General features: G+C 34.8%; 1 protein-coding gene across 3 annotated transcripts in view; it reads left to right on the forward strand.

Moving 5' to 3' along the window:
- LOC129247651 (junctophilin-1) overlaps positions 1-15,398 on the forward strand; it is a 58,924-nt gene continuing 43,526 nt past the window's right edge. For 2 of the 3 annotated variants that reach the window (XM_054886867.1, XM_054886868.1), the window contains exon 1: positions 1-108. The gene's annotated coding sequence lies outside the window, so the exon portion shown is untranslated. Of the gene's footprint in view, positions 638-15,398 lie in introns of all 3 variants that reach the window. The other variant, XM_054886866.1, reaches the window with a different exon arrangement.

Raw genomic sequence — 15,398 nt, forward strand, 5'->3', positions numbered from 1 at the left:
CTTTGTGGATCGCAGTGGAAATTGTATTAAATAAGAAAATTAAATTGTAAATTTTAAAAGTACTGGACAAAATTTAATTGTCCAAAGCACATTTGCAGACGATCACAGGTGAATCCCTTGTTGTGGCAAATTTCTGTGCCCGCAGTTTTCGAAATATTGTTACCAATATTTAAATAAACAAATTTGCAAAATTTTAAAAGGAGACATATTAAGGCTGACGGAAATAAGTGCAATGTATAGTACGATTTTGTGAATTGACAAGATATAACGTTCATTAGAACTTAGATTTTAAATACGATTACAAAAATGTAAATCATTTAACTTTTTCGATATGTGTATTTAACGATTAACATAAATCTAGTGTTCACAGTTACTTTGTAGGAATTCTGTTTTACAAAATGTGTATATTATATTCTATGGCTAAAAATATCCGCATGGATTGATTGAAATGTGGCACGCAAGGTAAACAGTATAGCAATGTATAGAAAAGTCATGCCTGTGTTTCTCAAATAGACATGAACATATAATAAGGCTTGCACAACGGTTGTTTCAAATGTTAAAATGGAGGCGTGGCAAGTATGTGTATGTACATATGTATATACATATGAATTTAAAGCGCTGACGATATGTTTAAGAAGTAAGTAAATCATTCACTTTATGTATTCGTTTCAAAAAAGTGCAGATCCCTTTACATAAAGAACCAAAAATATCTGTTACTCATGTTTTCGATTTCTTAAAGATCTGTGTTTTAAACATTTTAAGTAATCCAGGAAATTACATGCAACAAATCAATGTTTTTACATCGGTTATTTATCAAAAAATTAGTAACCTGAGAAGCTTCGTAACGGACGGAAACAAACCTTTTCTAATTAAAAGTATGACAATGTGAGTGAATGCCAAACCTTTTTGAAAAGGTCTGAAAAAAATAGGATTATTATTTATGAGATGTCTGCACAAATTTCCTGCCTGTGTAGCCTCTGCATATATGTTTTCATGTGAACTGTTTTCATTCACACGAAATGAGAATAAATGCTGTATATGCCAAGTTTGCAAAGTTAAAATTATGTGTTGAAAAAAACTTATGCAGGTCTATTCCAGATGCAATATTATTTAATTTAAATGCTTGGTAATAAATTGCTTCGTTGAAGAAGAAACATCAAAATGCCCGTATTTTATGCGCACGTGAGCGCTAGTGCTCCTAACAGTTGCTCGGAGACTAAAATTAAAAAAATCTTTATTATTTATTTATGTAAAATGCTGAACCACATATAATATTTATCTTTTTTTGTTCACTCTGCTCGGAAGCATAGGGCCTCGACAAGACTTCCATTGTACACAGTTCTGAGCTCTTGTTTTTGTACCGTACCATGTGATGTCGGCATCTTCTCCAAGTATTCTTTGGCCGACCGCGATGCTATTCATGTGATGCTATCTGGTGGTTTTCTCAATGTGTGTCCTTTCCATCGCCACCTTCTGCATTTGGATGGGCTCTTCATTCGTTGATCTTTACAACGCGTCGTTGCTTATGGTGTTCGGCCAGAATATTCTACAGATGATGCGGAGACATTTGTTGTTGTAGCCTATGTGTGATGGTGTTAGAGACCAGCCATGTTTCACTTCCGTAAAACAATACTGACTTCATACATGAGCTGAACATTCGCAGTTTAGAGCGCCTGGAGATTTGCGAAAACGCCTATACCGTATGCATTCGCCAAACGCCGCCCTTGATTTGTTTAGCCTGCAGTTGACATCTTCATCGGCCGCCTGCCGTGATAGTGCAGCCGAGGTAGCAGAAGCTTCTCGCACTCTTTACACTTTGTCAAATTCCATTGTCAAATTATGTGGTGATGTCACTGGTTTAAAATATTGTAACCATTCCTTCCAGAATATCAAAAACAATTACGGGTGTTATAACAAAACAATGTCGTAACAATGAGAATAGGAATAAAGATATTTTATTTTCTATCTCAAAATGTTGTCTTCTATTTGCCTGCTTTACATTTTATATTCTTTTCTCAAGAATGAGCCATCCTGTTAGAATGCCCGATATTTGTTGCCGAAATTTCGCACACAAAATTTGGAAAAATTTAACATGAACATCTCTATAAAACAGTTTATGATAAATACAATATGCCTATTATTCTATTTTATATCGGTCGTACCAATACAGATCAAATATTATGCATTCCTGTAAGCTGTTTCCTGTTCTTTTAAATATTGTGTACCTGAAACTAGGTAGTACTTATAGCGTTTTCTCTTCTCGTAATAAAAGCTTTGTTCTCCAAATTTTCTGGCAAATGGCAAAATGATTCTCAAAGAAAGAGTCTCCAAATACTGGTAGTCCTATCAAATACCATGTGAACGTGAACTATTGTTGACATATTTGACATGTTATTGTCATTTGGTGGCTTGCAAAACTAAAGAACTGTAATATTAACGCATTTGTTATTAAAACTTTTCATTTGCAACTTTTAAGGCTAGTTATTTAACAATATGAAAGTTAATACAAAAATGAAAAATCATTTCGCTAGTTTCGGAAAATTGTTTGTCACTTTACTAAAAATCGCAATCCGTCTGGGACTTGAAAACCGAGTTTGGTCGTAAATACCATTCGGTAGGACCCTTTTTTTGAAACACCTGTGACCATGAAACATAAAATGATAGATACGGTGTTTTCTAATAGCGGTCGTCCTTCCATGAAAAAGCTTCTCAAAAAATTATCTGTCTTTCGGAGGCGCTATAAAACTGTAGGTTCTTTCATTTGTGGAACAACATTAAGACGCACACCAGAAATTGAAGGAGAAGCTCGGCCAAACACCCAACAAAGGAAGCATGCGCCAATTATATCTATGTATATATGTGTAACTAGAAATGGCATAGACCAAATGGTCCGACGACCCATCTCATTTCGGTCTTAAACAGGGGTTCCCCCCTTGAAAAATGGAAAAAACCCAATGGTATATTTTGATGCACATTGTAACCATACTGGTATCGAAGCTAGATGGTGCACTAAGTAAAATAAAAATAGCAATTTGGCACGCAAACGGACTTACGCGCCAGGAACTACAACTCAAGACTTTTATTCTGGACAAAGCAACTGATATTATGCTAATATCCGAGACTCATGCAACATAAAACTTTTGTAAATATACTCAATTACAACATACACTACACAAATCACCCAGATAACAAGGCTCACGGAGGAACTGCAATAATCATCAAAAAAAAAAAAAAAAAAAAATTAAATACCACGAGCTTGATGGTTATAGAAAAAATAACATACAAGCAACGACAGTTTCAATAAATAGCTCAAATGGACCAATAAAAATATCAGCAGTATACTGTCTGCCAAAATTCAATAACACAAAAGATCAATACCTGGACTATTTTAACGGACTAGGAAGTCAATATATCGCTGGAGGTGACTACAAATCAAAAAATTCTATTTGGGGATCAAGGTAACAATTTCGAAAGGCCGAAAATTACTAGACGCTATAAGAGAAAATAATGGAACACAAAGTGTGAAAGCACAATTGACTATATTATAAATATTTCATTAAAAACGGAAAACAAAATTGACTCAGCAATAGCTTTTTTCAACGATTCCATCATCAAAGCCCTCACCCTTTCGACACCAAATATAAAAATTCAACAAAAAGAGTCTATTCCAATACATATCAAACAAAAATTCAACAAAAAAGGAAACTCCGTGAAAACTTGCAAACTACTAAACATCCCGAAGATAAGGCAAAATTTAACAAATCAACAACTGAATTAAAAACATTATTAAAACAACACCAAGATAAAAAGCTCGAGAATTACATACATAACTTGGGGCCACGGCAGTTAACAATTATTCTCTATGGAAAACAACTAATAACTTGTCAAAGTAGTTCCACATAAACCTCTCATCAAAACACAACACGGAACTTCGGCAAAGACCAATAAAGAGAAGGCAAACACACTAGCTGAACACTTTAAAACAATATTCTCAAACGAAAAAGACAATCAGCACATTGAACAAAATGTAAATACGAGTAACCCAGAAAAGAGAATGAAAATGACAACCTCAGCAGAAATCAGATATCATTTGAAAAATCTGAACAGTAAAAAAGCACCGGGCTATGATCTAATAAATGGTAAAATACTAAAAGAACTACATGTAGCAATTACATATGTATATACGACAAATATTCAACAGCATATTAAGGACACAATGCTTCCCACGCCTCGGGAAAGTTGCACAAATAACGGCAATCCCCAAACCAGGTAAAAGTGCATCAGAAACGACATCATATCGCCCTATCAGTCTCTTGCCCATTCTTTCAAAAGTGTTTGAAAAAATACTCTTTGCCAGATTAGACAAAATTCTGATAGAAAAAAATATAATACCAAGCCATCAATTTGGACGACAGCATTCAACGGTGCAACAAGTCCACAGAGTTATAAACAAAATATTAAATGATATGGAAAGTAAAAGGTTCTGCATAGCTGTCTACCTGGATATTGCAAAAGCTTTTGACAGGGTATTTTAGAAGGGTGTTTTTATTAAAAATCAATTTCGTGAATAAAATATGGCATTATTCGCGAAACCCCCCCGTGGATCCGCCACTGCTTATTGTTTAAAATTAACTGATTGTAATTTAAAAAGGGAAATAATAATAAGGTGAAATTAATTGCAAAAACAGGTAGAATAAAACAATATATGTATATATATATTTGACGCGTACACCCTTTCTGGGAGTTTGGCCGAGCTCCTCCTGCTATTTGTGGTGTGCGCCTTGATGTTGTTCCACGAAATGGAAGGACCTACAGTTTCAAGCCGACTCCGAGCGGCAGATATTTTTTATGAGGAGCTTTTTCATGGCAGAAATAAACTCGGAGGTTTGCCATAGCGGCGACTGTTATTAGAAAACTATTTTTCTTAATTTTGGTGTTTCACTGAGATTCGAGCCTACGTTCTCTCTGTGAATTCCGAATGGTAATCACGCACCAACCCATTCGGCTACGGCGGCCGCCGTATACAATAAATAACTTTGTTTTTTTAACGACGTACTAAACTGCTGCTATCTCATTATACATACTTTCTGCTTTAAGTTTTTTGCTTCAATTGACTTCTAACACATTTTTTGCTCTCAGCGTCGGGCGATCTGTTCTAACTGGTTTTCGGCATATAGCTTCGTTAAGTATTTGGCAGAGCTTCTTCTCCAACACGTCTGGACTTGATATTGTTGTGCAAGTGAAGCGACTTATAGAAGAGAACATTCATCGATTGAAGGTTCATCGGCTGGGGAAAAGTTAACATGGCTGAGCGCAGTCGAGAGAATTAAAGATAGTGTTTGATAAAAAATATAAAATACCATGATTTGGTAATAGTAAAATAAAATAAGAGCAGGTTCGGTTTTTGACTTGTAAATTTTCTCAACTATTTCCCGTCGGCATTTTGCACGTGCATATGAATTATTTTTATGGTATCATGCAAATATATATACCTATATACTATTTTATTTATTTATTTATTGAAAAGAGTAGTAATTATAAATAATTATTCCACTTAAAGGTAAAAAAAAGGAACAATCACTGGCTGCTAAGGCCTTCGGCTATTGTTTTAAATGGTTAATACTATATATCCAGACGAGAAAAGGAAATAATTATATTATACTAGGTTTATTATACGCTAGCTTCGAGATAAAAATATATTATATCTACAATGGAGAAAATGAAGATAGTACAATAGAAGGTATGTGGAGTTAACCACTACTATACACACCAGATAACTTAGAAGTCTATGAAATTAAATTTTTATTGTAATTTACAGCAAGAAACGAATTGGTTTATCATACTAATATTATAGTCCGTTGTCTGCTTCAGAAGTTCAGATGGTTTGATATTTCTAAACACCGATGATCTAATATTTTGGATTCCTGAACATATATCCATGAAATCCACAAAACGGGCACGGGGGTTTCGGCAAACCATATAGCAAATACGAGTGGGTTGAAATTGTATGGCCAATTCTCAGACGAACAACGGTCTTAATCTTCCGGGATGTAGAATTTGACGGGTATTGGTTTTTCGATCTCGAGAGATTGAAGGATTTGTAGTGATGTTGGTACTGGTTCCATTTGTTCAGGGAACTTTCATAATTGGTACGCCTTACCAACTTTTTTATATCTTCTGGATGAGTGTATTCGAACATGTACAAAGGCTCTTTGGTTGCCTCCTTAGCTCTACTATCGGCCTGTTCGTTACCTTTGATGCCACTGTGCCCCGGGATCCACATAAGTTTAATTGAACCTTTTTTTTGTGTGAGCATGTTGCGCATTTTTGTTATTACTGGAGAGTTATTGGCTGGGTTCAGAATAGCCTCGATTGTTGATTTGCTGTCACTGCATATTATATATGGATTGTTTTTTTGGAACGCAAAGTGTACCGCCTCAAGTAACGCAGCAGCTTCGGCTGTGAAAATTGAGCAGTAACTTGGTAAAAATCCAACGGTTATAGTGGTACCTATTTCGTTTGTTACGGCAAATGAAGTACAGGTGTCGGTTTTAGATCCGTCAGTAAATAACAGGTCCCAGTCTGATTTCAAAGGAGAAACAGTTTCAAGATATAATTGTTTGAATTCATCGGGGCCAGTAATATTTTTTTGATGATGCATTAAATTATTTATGGCTAAATAGCTTGGTACGATCCATTCTGGATGAGACGGATTTTCTACGAGAATTGGTGATATGAGTTCAGTTCTTTGGTTTGATTTAAAATTTCTGAAATCGTTGATTTTCGGCCATTTTTACTTGTATTGTGTTGACATGAAGAAACGCATTCAAACAAAAGCTTGTTTCTGCAATATAGAACTCGAGGGATACACATCAGCGTGTTATTTGATACCCTTTCCACAAGGGTAGGTAGACCAGCTTCCGCTAAGATGGCATAAATGGGAGAAGTAGGAAAGGCTCTAATGCTCCTTCTAGCTGCTGCGTGATGAGGCGCTTCTACGCGTTTCAGATGGGTGTATGCGCAATGTCCGTAAATAGCTAATCCGAAGTCTGTACTTATATACTATATGAATGAAATTTTAAGTATCTAACTAGCTGGGTTTGTGTTCATATTAACTCAGGGAAGGTTATACATACCAAATTTTATTAACATTAAGGTCGAATTGACGAACTTCATTTTTTTTACCTATTTACTATTAAAAAAATCAAATGTTGCATTTTAAGCATTTTTTTGTGTTGTTTTCATATTTTCAAATAACAAAAGCATAAAATATTATATAAATAAAAGCGGCTTATTCCATAGACAGTCTTTGAATATTACTTATCATCGGGATCCCCCTGACTGTTGTTAAAGGGCAATATCACAACTTACTTCTCAGGAAAGCGCAGAAGAGATGGAGCTCTATTTCTTCATGTAGTATTTAGGAAACTCTTTATATATATATATAACACCCATTTTGGGTGTTTGGCCGAGCTCCTCCTCCTATTTGTGCCGGGCGTCTTGATGTTGTTCCACAAATGGAGGGACCTACCGTTTCAAGCCCACTCCGCAGGGCTGATATTTTTAGGAGGATCTTTTTCATGGCAGAAGTACGCTCGGAGGTTTGCCATTGCCTGCCGAGGGATGACCGCTATTAGAAAAAACTTTTTCTTAATTTTGATGTTTCACCGAGGTTCGAACCTAACGTACATAGGTCTCTGTGAATTCCGAATGGTAGTCACGTACCAACCCATTCGGCTACGGCGGCCGCCGAAAACCCTGTGGCACCAATGTAATAAATGCAGTACTCAGAAAGTCCTGGGGACTCCACGCCATATAATTTTCAAACTCGTAACTGTGGCGGCCGCCGTAGCCGAATGGGTTGACTACCATTCGGAAGACATAGGTCAAAACTCCGAGAAACACCAAAATTAAAAAAAAGTGTTTTCTAATAGTGGTCGCCCCTTGTCAGGCAATGTCAAGCCTCCAAGTGTATTTCTACCGGTCATTGCACGATCGGCACAAACGCGGAAAAGTTAGGTTTACCATTTAACCCCCATTGCAGAAGCTGGGACCTTTTAAAGAATGCGACTCTTGAGCACTTTCTCCATAAATGTCTGGGATCGGCAGCTAGCCGATTAAGGTCACTGGCTGCTCCTTTCTTCGACAGCCTAGAGCAGTCTCATAATGAAATCAAAACGGCATTTTAGTGCTACTTGGGGAGTGCCAGAGTGATACTTCAACCATTTCATCTACCTACCTACCTTTCTTGATTGTTAGTATGTGTGAATCTTTAAATTGCTTACTGCCTAAAGGTAAAGGTTTGTAATGGTTGCACTATAGCAAATAAATCCTTAGCTTTCATTCCCTCATACTTTTGTTCTGTACTACTTAGTGTTTTTGAAATAAATAGTTTTGGTTCATTCTCCTAAGATAATTCGGCCCCTACATTTGGTGCATCATTTGTTTGTTTTTATAACAGGCTGTGCCAGTTCTACGTGTTATCACAATCATTTTTATTAAAGTATCATCATATTCTTTATTAAAGTAATCATTTTATTAAACTAAAGCAAGCAGAAATGCACTCCTGGCGATATTATTAAGAGTATTTCTTGATAAATGCTGCGAAGCTTGTAGATGTTTTGTCATTGGTTTGCTTATCATAGCGTAATTCACACTGAACCCTAAAAATCCTGTTATCTCGCATGATGAAAAGAATAATGAGATGGCGCATATCGTGCTACCGTTACTTTGGTCTCAGCGAATTTGACAATGAGTGACGTCGTATTAGCACCAGTATAGCCAGATTACCATTTTCGTAACTTGATTTAGCATTTTTTGTTTGTTATTTGTTTTGTTATTTAGTCTCAGGGTTTTAGTTCTTTCCTCATGATAGCCTGTTCCAATTAAAATGTAATGTTTATACTTTTATAAAATATACATTTTTTCAAAATTAGTTTAATAATTCCCTCAGTTTTATTTGGCTTTACTTTTTTTAACATCTGGTCGCATGGCGGTTATTGTTAGAGTTCTTCCTCTTTCAGCAGTGAAATCTCTCTCTCAATACTGCAGTTTTGCCTAGCTTTGAACATAAAAACGTACTAAAATGCCCATTTAAAGAGAATAAAATATCAAATTTTGATTGAATTACTTAAAAAACTTTGTATGCGTGAGGTTTTCAATGTTAAGAAGAGTTGAGAGAGGAAGATTTAATATTCTAACAGCTTAAAAGGAGCAAAAAATTAAATTTATATTTTCAAAATATCAAATTTTATAAGAACAAACCAATTTTCATTAACACTAAAATCTTCTCAGAGTGACCTTTTTTAACATTATTTTGTTTAATAATACAGTTTCTTTTTAACTTACAGTTTCGGTAGTTTTCAATTAAAAAAAAAGAAACAAATACCAAACTTAAATATTTTCGCATTTTGTGTATAAAAAAGCACTAAATTTATTGTGAAAAGCAAATGGTTGGCAACACCGCACAACTTAGCAAATGCGACGTCACGCACTCTCTGATAGGCGCAATCTTGTGTCTATTATTCTTGGTTATATCGCGTACTGTTTTTGGTATGGGATAAACGATATCGCCGGTATATTACAATATTTGGACCAGCTTTTTGACTGTATAACATTATAAGAGACTACACATCCCAAAAATTCAACTCCTAATTCAATAAATTTGGACTTTTCTAAAGATATTTTCATGTGAGAATCGTTTAGTGTTTCTATTATTAAATTTGAATGTTTAATATGTTCCTCTCGACAAAATACACTGCTCGTTGAAATATACTTTGAGCATTGCGGAGACCAAATGACATTTTTACGTACTCTTGTTTTCCGTTATTTAAAGAGATAGCGATTTTGTATATATCCCTTTCGTTAATTAATATTTGGTGAAATACGGACTCGAGTTCTATGGTAATAAAGTATTATCATTTTTATATACATATTTATTTATTTGAAATTTTTCTATGAATTTATGACTCTTACAGACGATTTAGAGTTCTACAGTTCTTCTAAGTAATATTACAATTGCAATTAAGCAAACTTAAAAAAAGACAAGCTATATGCAAGATTATTACATAATAATGATTTTAATTGAGACTTAAAACTGAATTTAGTAAGAGAGATCAAGGTCCAAAGAAGCGAAGAGTTTATTCGTCTCGGAGAGTGTTATATCAATAGGGGCATTGCGGCAAAATCGGCCGGTCGCCGTTGCCGAATGGGTTGGTGGTGCTTGACTATCTTCGGTATTTCCCAGGTTCGAATCTTCAGTCATGAAACACCAAATGATAAAAGAAGTTTTCAAATCCTAAAAGGCACATTTAAAGTAATTTTATCCAACAGAAACAGACAGTCAACGAAGCCGGAGATGATATTAAATAAGAAATAGGCTGATAAAAAAATTCTTCTACTATGCAGTGTCAATTCGTCAACCGAGATCGAGTGTAGTTAAAGTGTGCTCGCGTCATTTAGATTTCTAATCGTCGGGTAAATTTTTAAATCATCAGCATAGAAATAAATTAAAATATAGCTTTGATATGCGCCTATAATTTCTAACACCACTTTTATTACCATTTTCGAATATTGGTGTGATTAGAGTTCGTTTTCAATCATTAATAACAACGCCACATTATAGAGATTTGTTAGAATATAATAGAAAAAATTGCTATATTATATTAACGATGGACAGTTTTTTTTACCAGCGTAATAGAAAATCCATCAATATTCATTATTTAGAGTTTCAAAGTTGCATGAGTTATAATTGAACGATATTGTTTTCCTGAGGAATATAAAAAAACTTGATAAACTTACTTCCAAAATCAAAAAGGAATGATGTAAATCAGACGGGGAGATGGCTGACGGTGGGCAATACAACTTAAATTTAAAGCCATGACGTACGAAGACAAAAAAATGATTCAGTCTATTATAAAAACAATTAATTTGAACTTTGATGATTACCAACCAAATATACTTGTAAAGAATTGCTTATATTATATTAGCAGGAGTTATTTATATGTAGGTATTATATCTTGTCTAAATAAGACCAATTAAATGATATAAATTGAAATCTTTAAAGGCGTAAAGCTTATCCTCTACAATTTCGATAGCTTACAACAAGAAACAATTAGTACGCCTGTTTAATTCGAATTGATTCTTACTTTAGTAAGACCTATTTAATTCGAAACGCGGCCCTTACGAAAATCTTCATACAATTTGGAATAAAAAAATTCGACATCAAAAGATTTGGCCTAATGCCAAGTTTCGTTAATTACAAAAATATCATATTCACAAGGAGAGCTAAATGATGTATATCATCTGTTTTAGTTTTAAGACCCGAGACATTATAAAGATACATTTTATGATCTTATCAACTGAGTGAACGTTAGATGAGCTAACTAAGTTTCTTGTCTGGCATGTTCGCTGGCTTCTACAACAACTCTCTCAATAATATTTGCCATAGAATATATGTATATATACATATATAATATGTATATATCATATACCATAGAAATGTTTTTTTCCTTCGGGAGGTCATTATAATTTCTGTTTCGCCCATTTAATTTATACACCTTTCAATAGTTTTATTGCATTCGCCTCTTTTTCAGTTAGTACTAATCTAAAATTTCATGATATTCTATTCATTAATTCGTGAGTTATTGTGTTAAGAGTGACGCTACTTTTGTTATTTTCAAAACAATGGATCAAAAAGAATTTCGTGCTTTAATTCTTGATGGGAAAAAATACCGTTCAATCGAAGCAATGACTTGAAAAGGGCTATGGGGACTCCGCTCCATTATATATATATATAATATATATAATTGGCGCGTACACTCTTTTTTGGGTGTTTGGCCGAGCTCCATCCCTATGTTATGTGCGTCTTGATGTTGTTCGACAAAGGGAGGACTACAGTTTTAAGCCGACTCCGAACGGCAGATATTTTTTATGAGGAGCTTTTTCATGTCAGAATAGCGGGCGACCGCTATTAGAAAAAACGTTTTCTTAATTTTGGTGTTTTACAGTGATTCGAACCTACGTTCTCTCTGTGAATTCCGAATGGTAGTCACGCACTAAACCATTCGGATACGGCGGCCTCCATTAGAAACAACAATAAAACGATGGTTTTCAAACTTGAAACGTGGTCGTAGAGACGGACGACCAAATGAGGCGGTAACACCAGAAAACATCAAAGAAAACCATAAAATCGTTTTGTATGATCGAAAAGTGAAGTTGGGTGAGTTAGCTGACATCGTAAAGATATCAAAAGAATGTTTTGGCTTTATATTGCATGAGCATTTGACTATGAGAAAACTTTGCTCAAAGTGGGCCATGTTTGCTTACTGTTGACCGAAAAAAAAACAACGAACCATTTTACAAGTCAATCAAAACAATGACAAAACTACATGAATTGAACTTCGAATTTCGTCCACATCCACCGTATTCGCCAGATTCGGTTCCCTGCGTTTACTGGCTGTTCGCAGGCCTAAAAAATGCTCGCTGGAAAGGAACTAAGAGTTATTTTGAGGCAAAAGATAAATCGTTCCACAAAGTGGTATTGAAATGTTAGAGCCGCGCTGAAATGACTGCGTTGTTCTTGATGGAAATTACTTTGATGAATAAAGCAAATTTTGAACAAAAAACGTGTTTTATTTGTTTGGCCAGGGACTTTTTAGCCCATGTATTAATATACAATACAATTTACAATTTTCAGCTTACATAATTATACAGCAATCTAATAATAGTTTAACTATTTTTGCATATTTATTCTTATATGGCATTCATTAGGTCGTTTGTTCGAGTTCTCTTTAGACGTCTTTTAGGATGTCATCATTTCTCATGCATCTGTCAGACATTGTCAAAATTAGAGCAATCCTTATTTGTTGTCGTAGGATTTTTGCTATATGAGTCTTCTTAGCCTATAGCAAAAGCTTGTTCTATATATTAAGTTTCGATTTTGTGCAGACTAACCGATGAAGCTGTCGAAGTTTTACTTTTACTTGTTTGACTTTTTTGCTTGATGTGGTAATACCAATTTATAGCAGTTTCGAGTACAAGTGAATTTCCAGGTATTTTGCGGTTGGTTGTATTGTAAGTGCTTTGCCATTTATCTTAATTGGACCTGCAGTAAAGTTTGTTTTGGTAATAAATATGATATGATCTGCACTGTTTTGTCCTCATTTATTTTGAGGAGCCAATTATCAAACCGTTCCTTAACTGCGTGTGTATCGCTGCAGTTTTTTTTTAATAGTGATAGTTAAGCTTTTGTCAGTTGAGATGTCAATATTGTATCGACTGCGAACGTAGCAATTGATGAATTTCGTCAGGAGGTGGTATGCCAGCGTTGAACAAAACATATAGTAGTTGTCCTAGAATGCTTCCTTGCGGAACACCAGCTGTTATTTTATGAATATCTGAAGAATAATTGTCATATTTATTATTATAATTGTCATAATTATTATAGAAAAAAGCTCCTCATAAAAATTATGTGCCGTTCGGAGTCGGCTTGAAACTGTAGGTCCCTCCATTTGTGGAAGAACATCAAGACGCACACCACAAATAGGAGGAGGAGCTCGGCCAAACACCCAAAAAAAAATATATATATAATATATATTATAGAAACTTCGGTCGGTTAGGTAGCTTTTTATGATGAGATAGTAAGTAATTTTTGAGCAATTTTCGATATTGTCGGTAGTAAGCTTATTGGTCTATATGATGATACGGTAGTTGCATCTTTACACGGTTTCGGCAATGCAATAATCTCTGCATATATGCCTTGGTTGATTGCTCCGCTAATGCTTTTTCTGTTGTCATGTCATATCCGGGTGCTGTTTTATGTTTTATTCCTGTTTTGATGTAAGTTATTATTTCGTGTGTATTCGTCCTTTTTATTTTCGTAAAATCAGAATGGAAGTTGTTCTGGTTGTCAATTTTCATTTTTCCGTCATTTGACAGAACTTTTTCGAAGATTTCGCCTTTTCCTCTTTTGTAACGGCTCATGTGTTGTCATCTTTCTCAATGGTGTTTGATGTTTTATTTGGGTTCTTAATTTTTTAGTACATTTCCATATAGAGTAGTTTGTATCTTGATTGAGAGTCAGGCTCTTCAAATTATTTTCGATGTCTATGTTATTTGTTTTCTTTAAAGTATCCTTTAGAATTTTTGTAGCTAAGTTTGGTTTTCGTTTGTCGTCGGGTGATCTAGTTTTTGCCGTCTTTTTCTTAACTTTCTCTTTTCAGTAATTTGCCTAATTAATTTGCAATTTTTATGATTAAAAAACGCATCAATTTTAATATTTACATATAGTTTAAGTTTAGTTTAGTTTCAAGGGTAATATATTTAAATATTTCCTTTCTTAGGAAGCCGGATTTAATTGGTGATGTTTACTAAAGCCGCCTTCACAGAATTGGTTAAAGAAACATTTAATATCGATTAAAAAAAATTGTTTAAAATCCCCTTTGACATGATTCTTTTATGGCTTTAATTCTTTTGGAGTTCGATATTGATTTTAGAAATTGATTGCGGAATGCAAATTATGTTTAGTACCAATAATATTAATAATAAAACTGTTATGGCACACAGGCGTTGAATATCTTCTTTCATAGCGTTACAACACGAGGAGCGTCAAAGCTTCCTTGAAAATGCTCCTCCAAAGCAGTCTATCTTGAGCTGTTACTTCGTAGTTACGTATTCCCAACTTCTAGGTACTTAAAATGATGCACTGTTTCAAAATTATAGGCTCCCATATGGAAATTTTGCATCTGTGCAGGCCGCCTCGATTTTAAAAAGTATTTGGTTTTGCCTCGTTTACAAAAAGGCCAATACCGTTCGCAATTTTGTTAATTTTTAAGAAATATTCTCTTAAATCATTCTTATTTCTTGAGAGAATAGCGATTTCATCTGCGTAAGCATATATTTGGGTTGTTTTAGTTATCAAGGCACCACGACAAAGAGCAGCATCAAATTGGATATGACTGTTGATAAGGCATCACTTTGTTTTACACCTAATTCAATAGAGAACGACTCTGTAAGCTTCCCTTGAATGATCAATTTTGCTTGTGTATTTGTGAGCGTTGCGCTAACGAGCCTTATTAGTTTGGCAGGTATTCCAAGAATACCTGTAAGCAGTATGTGCAGGATCCTATCTCTTTTAACACAGTCGAAGGCTTGTTTGAAATCAACGAACAGGCAGGGAATATCTAGCCCGTATTCATAGCTCGATTGTAGACTTGCCTCTACGAAATCCACATTGGAAGTCTTCAATTATTCTTTCGGCATATTCCTTGATTCGATCATAGAGAACATTTGTGAAGCGCAGTGAGATACCACGGTAGTTATCGCATACTCTCTTATCACCTTTCTTGTGTACTGAAAAGATTATGCGGCCTAGCCTATCAGCTGGTATGGATTCTATT

Source organism: Anastrepha obliqua, chromosome 5, assembly GCF_027943255.1.
Source record: "Anastrepha obliqua isolate idAnaObli1 chromosome 5, idAnaObli1_1.0, whole genome shotgun sequence".
NCBI classification, from domain to species: domain Eukaryota; kingdom Metazoa; phylum Arthropoda; class Insecta; order Diptera; family Tephritidae; genus Anastrepha; species Anastrepha obliqua.